Source organism: Petromyzon marinus, chromosome 17 (assembly GCF_048934315.1).
Source record: "Petromyzon marinus isolate PM22_M1 ecotype Great Lakes invasive population chromosome 17, UKy_Petmar_22M1.pri1.0, whole genome shotgun sequence".
NCBI lineage: Eukaryota > Metazoa > Chordata > Hyperoartia > Petromyzontiformes > Petromyzontidae > Petromyzon > Petromyzon marinus.
The window spans coordinates 9,813,138-9,830,167 of NC_133683.1; the positions used below are offsets into that span (position 1 = coordinate 9,813,138).

Here is a 17,030-nt window from a genome sequence, read left to right on the forward strand (position 1 = left end):
GGCTGGTGAAGTTTAGCAGAGGTGCCACGCAGCATCCCCAACCGACCATGGCATGTCCCCCTTCGACCGACGTGGGCAATGCTCATTCCGAGCCTGAGTCTTTGAGTTATTCACCCTGGCGGCCTCACGCGGCTCCGAAACCCGCCGGAGGAACGGTTGGATGTACTCAGGGGGAGTCGATTTCAGCGGCACAATAGGGGAGCCCAACTGGACATCCACGGGCGGCATGTTCTCTCTTCCATACATAAAAAATGGCGAATAGCCCGTAGAAGCATGAGGTGCCATCCGGTAGGCAGAGAGGACGCTGGGTATCTGGAGTTCACAGTCGGCCTGTCGTTCATCAACTGTCTGGCACAACATAGCAGATAAGGTGTGATTCAATCGCTCCACCGTACCATCGGTTTGAGGGTGGTAGGGAGACGTAAAAATGTTCCTGGTACCCAAAGCAACACACACCTCCCGCAACCGTGACAGTGCGTCAGCATTCGTGTGCCATATCCCTTTCCGGTGGGTGACATCAAACGCATACTCCTGCAAACACTCCAACCAACGCGCCACCTGACCACCCGGCTGCTCAATCTTCAATGAGTATTGGAGGGCCGCGTGATCAGTATGTATGACAAATCGCCTGCCATACAAATAGGTCCGGAAAAGGCGTACAAAATGAACAATCGCCAGCAACTCCCAACGAGTAACACTGCCGGCGAAAGAACCCGACTACCGTATGCCTACTTAACACTCCCCCTCACCTGTGACAGGACAGCCCTGATCCCCATGTCGCTGGCGTCAGTGTCAAGGATGAAGGGGGATGAAATATCAGGATAGTCAAGAGTAGGCGCATCCGACAAGCGTTCACGGAGGGTATTGAATGCCGCCTCCTCATCCGGACCCCAATGGAATCTCTGATTTTTACCCGTAAGTGTAAGCAATGAATCGACGATAATAGGAGGCGAAGCCAACAAAGCTTCGAACATCTCCTACACTCGCGGGAACTGGCCAATCATGTATGCAGGCTGTTTTAGCGGGATCAGTTGAAATGCCATCAGCGCTCACGATGTGACCCAAATACTGCACAGAAATATGCAGAAGATAGCATTTTTTGGGTTTAAATTTCAGATTGGCTGAACGCATTCGCTCAAAAATACAAATAAAAATGTATTATTATTATTAAAAACAGCACGCAGCTGGAGGTGATCTTCAAACGTCCAGCTGAACACGATGACATCATCCAAATAGATAAGACAAGTATCCCATTGGAGACCGGCCAAAACAAGTTCCATGAGTCTCTGGAACGTGGCAGGAGCAGCATTTAATCCCAAAGGCAAACAAAAAAAATTGAAAAACGCCTTGGGGAGTACGGAACGCGGTCTTCTGTCTCGAGGACTCATCGAGAGGCAGTTGCCAGAACCCTGAAGACAAATCAAGCGTGTAAAACAACCGAGCGCCAGACAAAGCATCCAAAGAATCATCCATATGAATCATATGCATCCGCCACAGAAACTTTGTTAAGGCGCCGAAAATCCACACAAAATCGCAAATTTCCATATTTTTTCTTAACCAGAACCACAGGCAGGCCTCACGGACTGGTGGATGGTGAAATGTCTGCAACCAACATGTCATCCACGGCGCGGCACACACTTTCCTTCTCAGATGGCCCCATACGATGCGGATTCAGCCGAATGGGGGCCACATCGCCCGTCTCTATATAATGAGACAGCAAGGACGTAATCGTCGTTTTCAGCAAGGACGTAATCGTCCTTGCTGAAAACGTCCGAAAATTCAGACAAAAGGCGCAATTCCTCCCGCTGAGTCGCTGACAACGAGGCGTTTTCGGCACACAAATCGGCAATATGTGATGACGTGTGCTCTACGCGATCGGTAATGCAGTGATAGCGCGAGCAAGGACAGTGCCCTCAGGCACGACGTTGCCCGGGCCCCCGTTCAAGACGTGCAAGAACGGGGTCTGACCTGGACCCTAGTGGCCAAAAGGCCCGGATCATCCTACCTAGCCTGTCTACCACCCCCTGTTGACACATGTCCGTTACCACAGGTAAGGATGAATGGGAATATATACTGCTTAACCATGCTACTATACAATGTAAAAATCGACTGTTAAAAAATCACAAATCGCCACCATTATCATCACCACCACTATCACCACCTCAATCATCAAAAATCATCATTAGCATTATCACCATCATAATCGTCTCTATGATGTCAATGGTGATCTTCAGGGCTCTATGATGCCAATGGGGATCTTCAGGGCTCTGTGTTGTCAATGGGAACTTCAGGGCTCTATGATGTCAATGGGAACTTCAGGGCTCTATGATGTCATTGGGGATCTTCAGGGCTCTATGATGTCATTGGGGATCTTCAGGGCTCTATGATGCCAATGGGGATCTTCAGGGCCCTGTGATGTCATTGGGGATCTTCAGGGCTCTATGATGTCAATGGGAACTTCAGGGCTCTATGATGTCAATGGGGAACTTCAGGGCTCTATGATGTCATTGGGGAACTTCAGGGCTCTGTGATGTCAATGGGGAGCTTCAGGGCTCTGTGATGTCAATGGGGAGCTTCAGGGCTCTATGATGTCATTGGGGATCTTCAGGGCTCTATGATGTCAATGGGGAACTTCAGGGCTCTATGATGTCATTGGGGAACTTCAGGGCTCTGTGATGTCAATGGGGAGCTTCAGGGCTCTGTGATGTCAATGGGGAGCTTCAGGGCTCTATGCTGTCATTGGGGATCTTCAGGGCTCTATGATGTCATTGGGGAACTTCAGGGCTCTATGATGTCAATGGGAACTTCAGGGCTCTATGATGTCAATGGGAACTTCAGGGCTCTATGATGTCATTGGGGAGCTTCAGGGCTCTATGATGTCAATGGGGAGCTTCAGGGCTCTATGATGTCAATGGGGAGCTTCAGGGCTCTATGATGTCAATGCGGAGCTTCAGGACTCCATGATGTCAATGGGGAGCTTCAGGGCTCTATGATGTCATTGGGGAGCTTCAGAGCTCTACGATGTCATTGGGGAACTTCAGGGCTCTATGATGTCAATGGGGAACTTCAGGGCTCTATGATGTCAATGGGGAACTTCAGGGCTCTATGATGTCATTGGTGAACTTCAGGGCTCTATGACGTCAATGGAAACTTCAGGGCTCTATGATGTCAATGGGCAACTTCATGGCTCTATGATGTCATTGGGGAACTTCAGGGCTCTGTGATGTTAATGGGGAGCTTCAGGGCTCTGTGATGTCAATGGGGAGCTTCAGGGCTCTATGATGTCATTGGGGATCTTCAGGGCTCTATGATGTCATTGGGGAACTTCAGGGCTCTATGATGTCAATGGGAACTTCAGGGCTCTATGATGTCAATGGGAACTTCAGGGCTCTATGATGTCATTGGGGAGCTTCAGGGCTCTATGATGTCAATGGGGAGCTTCAGGGCTCTATGATGTCAATGGGGAGCTTCAGGGCTCTATGATGTCATTGCGGAGCTTCAGGACTCCATGATGTCAATGGGGAGCTTCAGGGCTCTATGATGTCATTGCGGAGCTTCAGGACTCCATGATGTCAATGGGGAGCTTCAGGGCTCTATGATGTCATTAGGGAGCTTCAGGGCTCTATGATGTCATTGGGGAACTTCAGGGCTCTATGATGTCAATGGGGAACTTCAGGGCTCTATGATGTCAATGGGGAACTTCAGGGCTCTATGATGTCATTGGGGAGCTTCAGGGCTCTATGATGTCATTGGGGAGCTTCAGGGCTCTATGAAGTTAATGGGGAGCTTCAGGGCTCTGTGATGTCAATGGGGAGCTTCAGGGCTCTATGATGTCAATGGGGAGCTTCAGGGCTCTATGATGTCAATGGGGAGCTTCAGGGCTCTATGATGTCAATGGGGAACTTCAGGGCTCTATGATGTCATTGCAGAGCTTCAGGGCTCTATGATGTCAATGGGGAGCTTCAGGGCTCTATGATGTCAATGGGGAACTTCAGGGCTCTATGATGTCATTGGGGAACTTCAGGGCTCTATGATGTCAATGGGAACTTCAGGGCTCTATGATGTCATTGGGGAGCTTCAGGGCTCTATGAAGTTAATGGGGAGCTTCAGGGCTCTGTGATGTCATTGGGGAGCTTCAGGGCTCTATGATGTCATTGGGGAACTTCAGGGCTCTATGATGTCATTGGGGAACTTCAGGGCTCTATGATGTCAATGGGGAACTTCAGGGCTCTATGATGTCATTGGGGAACTTCAGGGCTCTATGATGTTAATGGGGAGCTTCAGGGCTCTATGATGTCATTGGGGAGCTTCAGTCAGACCACTTCACGTGACGCAAACGTCCTCGGCAACTCATGGAAAATGCCTGCAATCTATTTAATTGACCCTTCGGTAATGTCCCCACGACTCAGATCCACACGTATAACCAGGCGGTCGGGGCTTTCTATGATCGCCTGCAATGTAGCATTCTGGAGCGATCGAGGGTTGGTGGATTCGACGACCCTTGTGAAACTCTCTTCCCGTGGGCGTCGAGGTGTCACGCCACCTGGCTCCCCAGGAGGACGCGGTACAGTAGCAAAGATTGAACTCCAATTGTTCCATCTATATGTGATAGAACGTTTCCCCCTCGCACATGTCGGCTTTATTTAATTGCTCTGCTTTTCTTCCATATCTTAAACACTGATAACACCTTAATATATAGAGGACCACAGAACTCGGGGCAATTGTCGGTGCTGGCTGACTGCGTGACTGTCTTCCTGCTTGTCTCAGTCGTCCTCTCTCTTTCTCTCTCTCAGCGAGAGTGAGCGGATGCTGTGGGGCAGTGTGCTACAGGTCGAAATTTGTATTCTTATAAGTAGCTCCTCATGTTTGTGCCAGGTCGTAACTTGCGACGTCTCCGTAGCCTCTTCGGTGAAACCATCACAGACGCGGTGAGATAAAAACTCTGTGGCACCCCGGTGCTAGACTCGGTGCCCATGGAACATTGCGAGGAGCGGTGATTAACAAAATCTTCGAACTCCTCCAATTGGACAGCGTAAACCTGAATGTTTTGCGTTGTCTTGTCCAGCTGTCAGATTCTAAACATTGGCCTTCATCCAGCAATTTGATTCGCTGTGCCTCTGAAGGTTTAGATTTGCCATCGATCTAATGGACCAATCCAAGTCGTTTAAGTAATTAAATATCATTGCTTTCCAGAAATCACCTCGGTATTAGCAACATCTATACCTAGCCCAGGCCAGCTGACCCAAGAAGCCCGGAGTTGAACTTGACTCGCACCGCAGAGCCGCTGAATTGACACCGCTCAGTCACTCGCACTCGCGTCGTATCAGACATATTAAAACAAACTCCAGTCCATAGCGCCATATACAAATATTGTAACACACACATCCATATAGTCGTTCGGCCTATTAGCCTTCTAGACTTATAGTAACTGCCAGCATTTTTTTCCAGCAATAAAAACGCTCAGTCAATTTCAAGTGCCAAGCTTCATAAATAAATACTAGCAGGTTTGTTGTTCCAGATGTTATTGGTGCTGAGAGAGCCCCTGTCGGCACAGCAAAACGTTACGAAATTATTCACTAGTCCGATTTATAATCAAACTTAGGATGCGCTATTGGGGAGATCACCCTGAGTAATACAACGAATAACTCACCCTATGTTTTGTCTCTCAACGTAAAATATATTTTATCTGTAGGGCAGCACGGTGGCGAGATGTTAACTACCTCGCCTGTGATGCAGGGGGGCGTGGGTTCGATCCCGACCCTGACATTCGCTGTATAGTTGGAGTTTTTGTGGATTTTTCTTTCCTAGTCCTCCGGGTTTCCCCTCCACATTTATAAACGTGCGTTTAGAGTATTTGGCTGCAATAAATGTCCACTTGATCAGCCACTTCGTTGAGCTATCATTTGTGATAGCCAGGTCGCCTATGAAAAAGAGCTACATAGCTCCGTGGGTCTTATCTGGTAAAATAAATAATAGTAGTTTTCTATTGGCCTTCTAGATTTATTCTTCACCAGCAATATGTGTCAAAGCCAGGCAAACCTTCACCATCTTCTCCGGAACTCCATCACTCTTCACTGTGCTCCATCCACGTGGATTCCCGATGCACGATGTCGAAAGGTAGACGTCTTGAGGTCAATGTAGGTCACCGGCTCCTTGCACGCACAATACTTCTCAGCCACCCATCGCAGCGCGTATGTCCATTCGCAGTATGATTTCCCCCAGAGAAATCCTGCCCGATCAGATCTCGACGTCTGATCTACTGCCTCCCTTCATTGTGCTCAACAGGATTCGTGACAATCTTGATTGGAAGCTTTCGTGACTGCAGTAATCCATACCTACGTGACTTTACCGAAAGAACCAAAGAGTATGGATTTGTGATATTACCTTCCTGGGCAGTGGCAACACGTTAACTCCAGTCTCAGTGCATGCTTAGATTGGTTGTGGGATTTCAAATTCATCCCTCCCTCTCCCATACGAGATTGCAAAATGAGCACGATTTGTTCAAAGATCACTTCTCCGGATTTTAGCGACCCTTCATGGAGCGTATCGGCAGCTCCAAGCTTTGCCATTGTGAAGTTATCCGATAGCCTTGGTGACCTCTGTACTCGTATTGATAACTGGAACATGGATATGTGTCAAAGCCGGAGCTAGTTGTTGGTCGGGGGCAGTTCAACATTGATTCAAAATGTTGCAAAAGGTTTCTGTTTGGTGTTTTAACATCTTAACATGGCTGTTTTATTGCCAGAAAGGGTAAAACCTCTTCTTATATTTTGATAGTGGCAAGGGAGGTCCTATGTTGTAGCTTCTTCATCTCTCCCAATCATCTGACCATTAACAACACTGATGGATGGAATTGGAGAGTACCTTCTGTCAGACAGCTCCTGAATTAACTTGAATACTTTCAGTCTCCTGTGACTGCAGCTTCAACGGCTTTGTCCACCAGTCAGTGATCTTCTATCACTGCAAGGGGTACAGAGGGCACAGAAGATAAATAATTGCCTTTTTGATTTGTGGACTTGATACGTGAAATTCACATATTATTATAATAGTCAATGTTTTATTGTTCATGTTCATTAATTGTTTGTGTAAATGTTAATTGGCTTTAAATATTTATGATGTTTGGGTCAGATCGCTATATGAGTAAAATGTGTCATGAACTCTCCTCCACCTGACAGGGCCACTTAATGAAGGTGTCACGTGGTGAACAAACATTGCCAGTCTATCGCTGCTGCTTGAGCACCATCGGGCGTTGTTGTTGGAGAGCAGTCCGGACAACATTTAACCCAATTTGGCACGGACGTTACCCTGACACGGCAGTTAAAACCAGTATCGTCCGGACATCTGAAAATATCTTGCCAGCCTTGGGCTTTTGGTGTGGTTTTAAATTGGCCAATGAAAGTATTATTTTGAAAATTAATGGGTGGAGGTCGCGTGGTCTCCGGGCGGTGGCGTGAGTGAGGAGGAGCGCTCCAGGTGTGTCCCCTGTCCTCTCATTGGCCGCCCCCACCGACTCTCAACACTCCCACGTGGACCCGCAGCCCAGCTAACACGGGGGGGGGGGTCAGGGTGCCCTGGTCAGCGGCAGTTAACATCAATGAGTAGGGACCCCGTGGCTTATTGCTCACACGCGGCTGTGTCACAGCATCGTCCCCCCACCCCAGCCGTGTGGTGGCTGCTGAATGCTAATCCAGCGCTGTGGAGAGGCAGTGACAGCGAGGGATTGGTGGATTACCGCACGCTGATGTTGTTGTGAAACTCCCCTTCTCCCCGCGGGCGCCGAGGAGGTGCCCATACCCTGGCTCGCCAGGAGAAGGCGATTACAGCAGCAAGTGAACTGATCGCCATCTGTTTCCGTCTGTACGGGGATAGAGCGTTGTTCCTTCGCGTGCGGCGTTGATTTTCTGCGGGTGTTTGTTCCGGTTTCCTTCTACTTGTATAATAAACATAACCCATCAGTAATTGGCTGAAAGTCTCGAGACGCTGATGATGATTGACCAAGAGCATCGCACCCCATGGAGGGCGCGTGACCACGAACAGGGCCAGCACCACGGGACCACCACCACGAGGCCACAACGGGGACCACCACCACGGGGCCACTGCGCCCGCCGCTCTCGGCCGTCAGCTTCCTTGTCCCGCGCGGAGCCACGCGGGGGCGCTCGCCCACGGTCCTCCGGGGGCGAGCAGAGCGCCGCTCACACCCCCACGACTCACCATCACTGACCACCCCACACACCCACGACTCACCATCACTAACCACCCCACACCCCCACGACTCACCATCACTGACCACCCCCACGACTCACCATCACTAACCACCCCACACACCCACGACTCACCATCACTAACCACCCCACACCCCCACGACTCACCATCACTGACCACCCCACACCCCCACGACTCACCATCACTAACCACCCCACACCCCCACGACTCACCATCACTAACCACCCCACACCCCCACGACTCACCATCACTAACCACCCCACACCCCCACGACTCACCATCACTAACCACCCCACACCCCCACGACTCACCATCGCTAACCACCCCACACCCCCACGACTCACCATCACTAACCACCCCACACCCCCACGACTCACCATCACTAACCACCCCACACCCCCACGACTCACCATCACTAACCACCCCACACCCCCACGACTCACCATCACTAACCACCCCACACCCCCACGACTCACCATCACTAACCACCCCACACCCCCACGACTCACCATCACTGACCACCCCACGACTCACCATCGCTAACCACCCCACACCCCCACGACTCACCATCACTGACCACCCCACACCCCCACGACTCACCATCACTGACCACCCCACACCCCCACGACTCACCATCACTGACCACCCCACACCCCCACGACTCACCATCACTGACCACCCCACGACTCACCATCGCTAACCACCCCACACCCCCACGACTCACCATCACTGACCACCCAACACCCCCACGACTCACCATCACTGACCACCCCACACCCCCACGACTCACCATCACTGACCACCCCACACCCCCACGACTCACCATCGCTAACCACCCCACACCCCCACGACTCACCATCACTAACCACCCCACACCCCCACGACTCACCATCGCTAACCACCCCACACCCCCACGACTCACCATCACTAACCACCCCACACCCCCACGACTCACCATCACTAACCACCCCACACCCCCACGACTCACCATCACTAACCACCCCACACCCCCACGACTCACCATCACTAACCACCCCACACACCCACGACTCACCATCACTGACCACCCCACACCCCCACGACTCACCATCACTGACCACCCCACACCCCCACGACTCACCATCGCTAACCACCCCACACCCCCACGACTCACCATCGCTAACCACCCCACACCCCCACGACTCACCATCACTGACCACCCAACACCCCCACGACTCACCATCACTGACCACCCCACACCCCCACGACTCACCATCACTAACCACCCCACACCCCCACGACTCACCATCACTAACCACCCGACACCCCCACGACTCACCATCACTAACCACCCCACACCCCCACGACTCACCATCACTGACCAGCCCACACACCCACGACTCACCATCACTGACCACCCCACACCCCCACGACTCACCATCACTGACCACCCCACACCCCCACGATTCACCATCACTGACCACCCCACACCCCCACGACTCACCATCACTAACCACCCCACACCCCCACGACTCACCATCGCTAACCACCCCACACCCCCACGACTCACCATCACTAACCACCCCACACCCCCACGACTCACCATCGCTAACCACCCCACACCCCCACGACTCACCATCGCGAACCACCCCACACCCCCACGACTCACCATCACTGACCACCCCACATCCCCACCCCTACTAACTACAGCCAACTCCACCCTCACATTAACCAAAACTAACACCCCCCCCCCCCGCTCCCACCCCTATGAACCACAGCTAACCCCCCACATTAACCAGACCTAACCCCCACCCCTATTAACCACAGCTAACCCCCCACCCCTAATAACCACAGCTAACCCCCCGCATTAACCAGACCTAACCCCCCACCCCTACTAACCACAGCTAACCCCCACATTAACCAGACCTAACCCTCCACCCCCACTCCAAAACCTATCTGACCCCCCGCCCGCCAATAGCTCTGTCCACTATCCAACCCCCGCACCACCTCCACCTTGTCCACCCCCACCTCCACCCCCCACACCACTAACCCGAGATAACCCCCACCGCGTCCTCACCGCGGCGCACGCTCGCACCACGACCGCAGCGTTAATCCGCTCGCTCCTCGCCCCGCGAGGCAAAAACAAAACAAAGTGACGCATCCGCTCACCCGCCCGCCCGCCCGCACAACGTTGCGCTGGTGCTTGCGTGCGTCCCTACCGCCACACACACGCACAGACGCACAGACACAGACACACACGCGCACGCGCGCACACAGACACACATATATAAATGGCACGAGCGAAGTTCCAGCGGTCCACTCTCCATCCATCCACCCACGTGGAGCACCATCAGCATCATCACCATCAGCATCATCGCCGTCGTCGGGGTGGGTCCGGGGCAGCGGCAGGTCAAGGTGGGCAGATCACCTGCGGCGGACGACCGCCGCTCCTCCTCCTCCTCCTCCCCGTCCTTCAGGCAGCAAGTCGCGAGGCTGCCCGTGTAATCCTCAAGACGCTCGAAGGCGTCGAAGGCACGGGGCATCGAGGGTCTGGTGGCGCGCAGGCCACGCGGACATCCTCCCCGACCGTGCCCTCAGCCACCCCCGCGGCAGCAGCCACAGCGGCGCCACCGGCACTGCCATGCTGCTGTTGCCGCCCGTGACGGCACTCGGCAAGGCGCTGCAGGTGAGGCGGCTGGCCGAGTGGCTCTGCGTTCTGCCGCGATTTCTCCTCTCGGCTCTCATGCTCTTTCTGCTCGACGTGCCCTGCGTGCGCCGATTTGTGCTCGAGCGAATGCAAAAGTCGTCGTCGTTACCGGACGACACAGCAACCGCAGTAGCGACAACAGCAGCAGCGGCGCCGCCTTCAAAATCATATCCCTCTGTGGAGTCGTCCTCCAGTGCACTGCTGTCACCTGCTGCTACTGCAGATGACGGCTGTGGCGGTGACGGCAGCAGCAGCAGCGAGGACGCAGCGCACCACGGCCAAGTGAGCGTCGACATTCCTCACAGTGACGAAGGTGCGGCAGGTGCGAGTGTCGCTGATGAAGGAGCAAGACAGCAGCAGCAGGAGGAGGACCGTGAGGAGGAGGAGGACCCCCCGCTGCGCATCTCCGCCACGGAGCGGACCTTCACGTGCCCCGCGCTGCGCGCCGTGTGGCGCGGCCACCTGATGAACGCGGGCCGCGAGGCGAGGCTGGGCGGCCCGGCTCCCAACTCGCCCGTCGTCGCCGTGCGCCCCGACCGCCGACGCCTCCACGGCGGCGACACGGGCAGCGACCACCTCCTCGACTTCTCCCGGGACCCGCGCCGCCCCCTCGTCGTGTGCTTCGGCAGCGGCAGCTGACCGCCGTTCGTGGCGCGGCTGGGCGCGCTGTCCCGCCTGGCGGCTCGCTGGGCGGCCGTGGCCGACGTGCTGGTGGTGTACACGAGGGAGGCGCACCCCTCGGACGGGTGGCGGACCGGCGACGCGCTGCTGCAGGTGCCGCAGCACCGCACGCTGAGCGAGCGGGTGGCCGCGGCCAGGCAGCTGTCCCCGCTGCTCGTGCCGCCGTGCGCCCTGGTCGCCGACGGCATGGGGGACGCGTGCGCGCGCGCCTACGGGGCCGCGTTCCACCGCCTCTTCGTGCTGCACCGCGGCCGCGTCGTCTACCAGGGCAGCCGCGACCCCACGGGGGGGCGACTGGCCGACGTGCGCAGGTGGCTCGAGGTGTTCCAGGGCGGCCAGGGGCGGGAGGAGGAGGAGGAGAGGGGAGCGGGTGAGACGCTGCTCCTGCCGCCCGCGAGCGCCTAAAAGTTCCGCGCTCGCGGAGTTGGGCGGCAGCGCGATGATTGGCGTCAGCAACAATCAGCAATCCGTGTTGTCACCAGCGTTGCCTCACTCGTAATTATCGCGCCGATTTGTCAAAGTGACGGACACGAAACTCGATGAGCCGCATCGTAACCGTGACGAATGGCTCTAATCATCATCACCACCATCGCATTGTCATCGCATCATCATCATCAACATCATCGTCAGTAGAAGTAGCAGGAGCGCCGTTATCTTTGTTTTAAAAGTGGTCGAGTTGCTCAGGGAGGGCATTCATGATGGCGGCGTCAGAGCACTGCGCCGGCACCGCGAGACTCTGGGTTCGAATCGGGGTCTCAGCCACCTGCGAATGGACCGGGTTCCCGAGGGACAGTGATGCGAGCGAGCGAGCGAGCGGGCGGGCTGGCGTCGTCGTCGGCCCTCTCGCCGGTGACCGCACCCGGCGCAGCAGCTGCAGCTGACGCGTCGCGAACTCTCCACCCCCCCCGCCCCCCGTCTCTCAAGAGAGCCACGCGGATACTCGCAGCTCGGCGATGGGTGGCCTTTAATCTCACAAGGTCGTGCACTACTCGCTGTGCGAGTTCTCCACTGAAGTGAATTCCTTCGTCTCTTGGCTTCACGTCGGTACCATGCACCAGCGGCGTGATGGGAAGAACGTTGCCACTCTCAGTCTTGACCCTGTGCACGAGTCGATGTTATCGCTCTGTCTCCACAGCGGCTGTTCCTCTCTCGGGACGCGTTCTCTGCGTTGCCTCTTGCGCCGTGGTAGTATGCGTGTGCGCGTGTACGTGTGTGTGCGTGCGTGTGTGTGCGCGTGCGTGTGTGCGTGTGTGTGCGTGTGCGAGCTCGTGCGTGTGCGAGCGTGTGTGTGCGCGCGTGCGTGCGCGTGTGTGTGCGTGCGTGTGCGCACCCGTTGCGGTGTGCATACGTCGGCACTTTGGAGACAAAGGCGGCCGGGCGTGGCGCTCACTGCGACAACCCCCTCGTGTGCTGTGCCGGCGTCCATAGGAACTCGCGTACCGCACTTGCCCACCCTGTCCCCACGGCGACACGGGGAGTCGTGTTGCGAGCGCGCGTGTGAGCTGTGAGCAGTGGCGAGTAGTGACGGACGCACGTTGATGCGACTGGGGACAGACCGAGCCACTGCTGACCGCACAGGGCGACTATTCGGTGACTCGACTTTGGAGACTTTTAGCCCATGAGCCCTGGCGATATATTTCACTCGTCCATAGCACCCGAGGTGCCGCAACTTTAGAGCTTCCAGTTTTTCTTACGTGGCCAATACCGGTGAATAATTTGATAACCTAATTGCAATGAGTGGGTTATTAAATGATTAACTCACATCAGCCGCATGAATACATCGTGAGGGCAAGAGTGTTTTGCTGCCTTAGGTGGTGCCAGTGTCTGCTCTGGCCCGGGAACTATTTCCAAGAGGACAATTTAAAATATTGAAGAATCAACTCTGTAAGAGTCCAACATAATCTCGGCACAATTGCATCGTCAGCGAGCGCTCTCATTCCGCGTTCCGCCTCCCATCTAAGGCCACGCAAATTGAACCCCAACGCCCCTGCGGCGCAGCACGTTCATCGTTAGCAAGCGATGAGATTTGGATCCAATTTTGTAGAACGCGTTTACATCGATTTCGCATCTCAATTGGCTTACCACCAATAATGATCAGCCATAGTGTGTCTCTATGTATTGGGGTCATTGGTGTAGGATGGTCCCTTGAAGGGTACATGAGTGTGATTCATGAATGACTCTGCTGGGTTAATTGGCAATCGACGTTTGTTGAAGAGTCATATACCAGAGATCAACCAGCGTTTGGGCGAGATTCAGGGTTAAGGGCTACCTTGTTTGCAGTTCTGTAACCAAACATTTCAAATTTAATCTTCTTAACAATTCACGCTGGTGGTTAGGTCGTGTGTGTATGCCTCTCTATCATTATGACATTAAGATACATACACGTACTTAATGTTTTACAAGTGTATGACGACGATGATGATGCTATAAACTGCCAGCTATGAACAGCCGCCCTGAAGCGAAATGTACTTCGGTGTAAAGCCACCTCAAGGCCTTCAACAGTGCGCCCTTACCGCCTTAAACACAAGAGGGGGGTGGACACGCAATATTTGGGCAGACAGACCTCGACGTCAGTGCTGCCATCAATTGGCCGACGAGCAACACTGACGACCCCCTGGCGTGGCGTGATCCGTTTAACGCTCATCAGCGAACCAAGGCCACCGCCGGTGTTTCCACGCCGAACAGCACGGACTTTTGAGAGGGCTGTTGACCAAACAAATATCGTTGACTCCCACACCCCCCTCCCCAACGCCGTGTTTACCTACCACCGTGTAAATGACGCAGCGTTACGTGGGTAACTGCACCTCTCGTGCGCTAGACATGTGTGCCTGGGGTGGCAATGCCCGTCTGTCGATGCCACTATAGTTATACCGATATAAGGCGACTGAACAGGCGTGTTGAATGAGGATCGTTATAACTCGAAAGCTTCGCTGCTATAAGCGTGACACCAGATGGCAGCTGATGACGTCTCGCTGGAGCCACCCGAGAAATGGAAACCGCTCTCGTGCGTGCCTATTAAGACCCGGCCGCGGAATTTCCACAAATATGTTTTGTTTGTATACAGAGGTCAAGCGGATTGGGTGGCATCCCCAGATTGACCTCTCCTCTATCACTCGCCGTGCTCACGACCACGCGCAGCGTGTGGCCGACATCAGCGCAACAAGCGTTAAATCGCTTTTAAATCTTATAACCCAGTGCCAAACCGAGACGAGTTTCCGCTTCAGGAGCCAAGCCGTGGCTTATTTTTGAATTCTTAGAAAGTGGGACGAATACTCTGCGACAGATGTTTATTTTTAATCATCTTGTCGCATCAACGGGCCTATTAGGAAACGCGTTAACACACGCGGCAGACGGCACTGTGTCCCGAGTCTGGGCTCGTGCGTATCCCCAACGGATCCCTCAGCGATGTCTTAAAACCCCAGACCGCAAGGCCCCGCCACGCCGGTCTGTATTTCTGTGCATCGTTCGGTGAAGAAACCTGCGATGCCACTCGCTTCAGTTGCGCTGAGAGCCCAGGGCCATGGCAATGTCCCGAACGGCACCTGAGCGTGACGCAAACAAGCCTCGGTAGTCGGACGAGCGTCCGGTGGCACTCATCTCTGATGCAAGGCGCCTTGAGGTGGGAACTCCACATTCCTATGGGGAGCCCAATAATCTCTCTCTCTCTCTGCGTAGGACAATCACAGTTGAGGCTTCCCACAATGCACGGCGCGTTTGTGCTTATGCCTGCCGGTTGGTGCGAGCGGGAGAGGGGGGGGGCGCAATTGGATGTTGAGTAAAACGTGTTCCCTTGGCGGGCGGTGCCTTGTGACCCATGAAGACCTGGACCTAAAAGGGGCTCCGATGTCCTGGGTCAGGGACGGATCAAATTCCAAGGCACTGTCTTGCGCCGCGCCTCAACAATCCGACCCAACCCCGCCCCCCTCCCCCCCCCCCAAAAAGAATTAACTCTCAAGGAGACTCCTTGTAACTCGCGCCCCCACCAACGCACGCAAAACCCACCACGCCGCTAGCCTTGCTGTGCCACGCGGCCACATGGGTCCCGCGGGCAAGAACATCTTCTCGTGCGCCTTGGTGCCATATTTCCACGGCCCACCAACTCCCGTAGCTGCAATTGAACCGCGGCTGCCTTGCAGGTCGGCTCGTCACGTTCGCCATTGATCTGCGTCCAGGCAAAGCAAGCGCGCGCACGTGATTTCCTCACTCAGAGCTGGCACGCTCCTGCCGGCTTGTTTGGAAACGAAGCAATAAGATCACCGCGCGCGACGGTGTACGCCGCGATAGAGTTGTGTCGGTTTCATACTCTAGCGCCAGCTGTTTTTTTACGTTATGATTGGCTGCTTTTTAAAAAAAGGTTCATTGTAAAAGTACATGTATATTTGTATGTCTGTTTTTCGAGAATTTCTACTGATTTGTGAAACCGGAGTCTTGTGTACATGGGTTAAACGTTGTTCAATGGTCTCCCGTATATCCACGGCTGGATGAAGGCCCCCTCACACCCATTGGTGGGGGAGGGGGGGGGTGTTTGGCCATACTTCACTACGCAGTGTTAGTGTGAGGTTGGTGACGTGGACACTGAGGCCAGATCTATGAGTGGCACTGCGTGGGGAGGGAGGCTTTTTCTCTCTCCCGAAGTGGACCTCACCATGGTCTCTAAACGACGAGCGTTACGTTTTGTGACGTCACAGGGTGGACGAAAGTTGCATCACGCATAGTTTAGACTCCTCGTGTATTTATCAAAAGCAATAACCACTTACAACATTTAAAAAAAAAATATTACCTTTCTCAGTGATGCCGTGTACTAAAGTTTGTACTGTTTTTTTATACAAATGTGTTAACAGGTGCTTGTGTTGTCGTGGTCGATGTTTTGCATAGTTTATTTATATAAGTGAATAAAATTGAAACGCGTAACACACGACTGTGCTACCTTTGTGAGTTAATGCTGGAACCACCACCACCACCAACCACCACTACCACCAAAATAAAGATAAAGATGTCCGTGTAGCTTTAACAGACAATTGGGGCAAGTGCTGTTCACGAGCACCTATGAAGGCCGGAACGACACATGAGGGGGTGTGTGGCCAGCATCATACTCGGCCGTCTTTGTATCCCCAGTGGTCATGTTTACACACTGCACTAGGCCCTCATTTGAGGCTGAATCCACCTAGGGGAGGCCCAGGACCGGTTTAGATAATCGTCACTGGTGTTGGTCTTCAGCGGGAATTGAACTCGGGTTACCGGTTTCGTCGCACACCACCACCACTACTACCACAAATATAATCTCTGTCCCAAAAAAAAATCCTCTCTGAACACTATTTGCTTCAATTTAGGCCAAGTTTATCCCTTTGACGACGATGACGAGAGATGGGAAGGGATGGGGGGGTCCAGCCAACATCAACTTTCTCTTGATGTGCAATGCCACCCTCCCCAACGTGACCGC

At 54.0% G+C, this 17,030-nt stretch overlaps 1 pseudogene; it reads left to right on the plus strand.

Annotated features, from left to right (window-relative positions):
• Positions 1–10,288: 10,288 nt before the first annotated feature.
• Positions 10,289–16,505, plus strand: LOC116943371 (thyroxine 5-deiodinase-like; annotated as a pseudogene).
• The last annotated feature ends 525 nt before the right edge of the window (positions 16,506–17,030 follow it).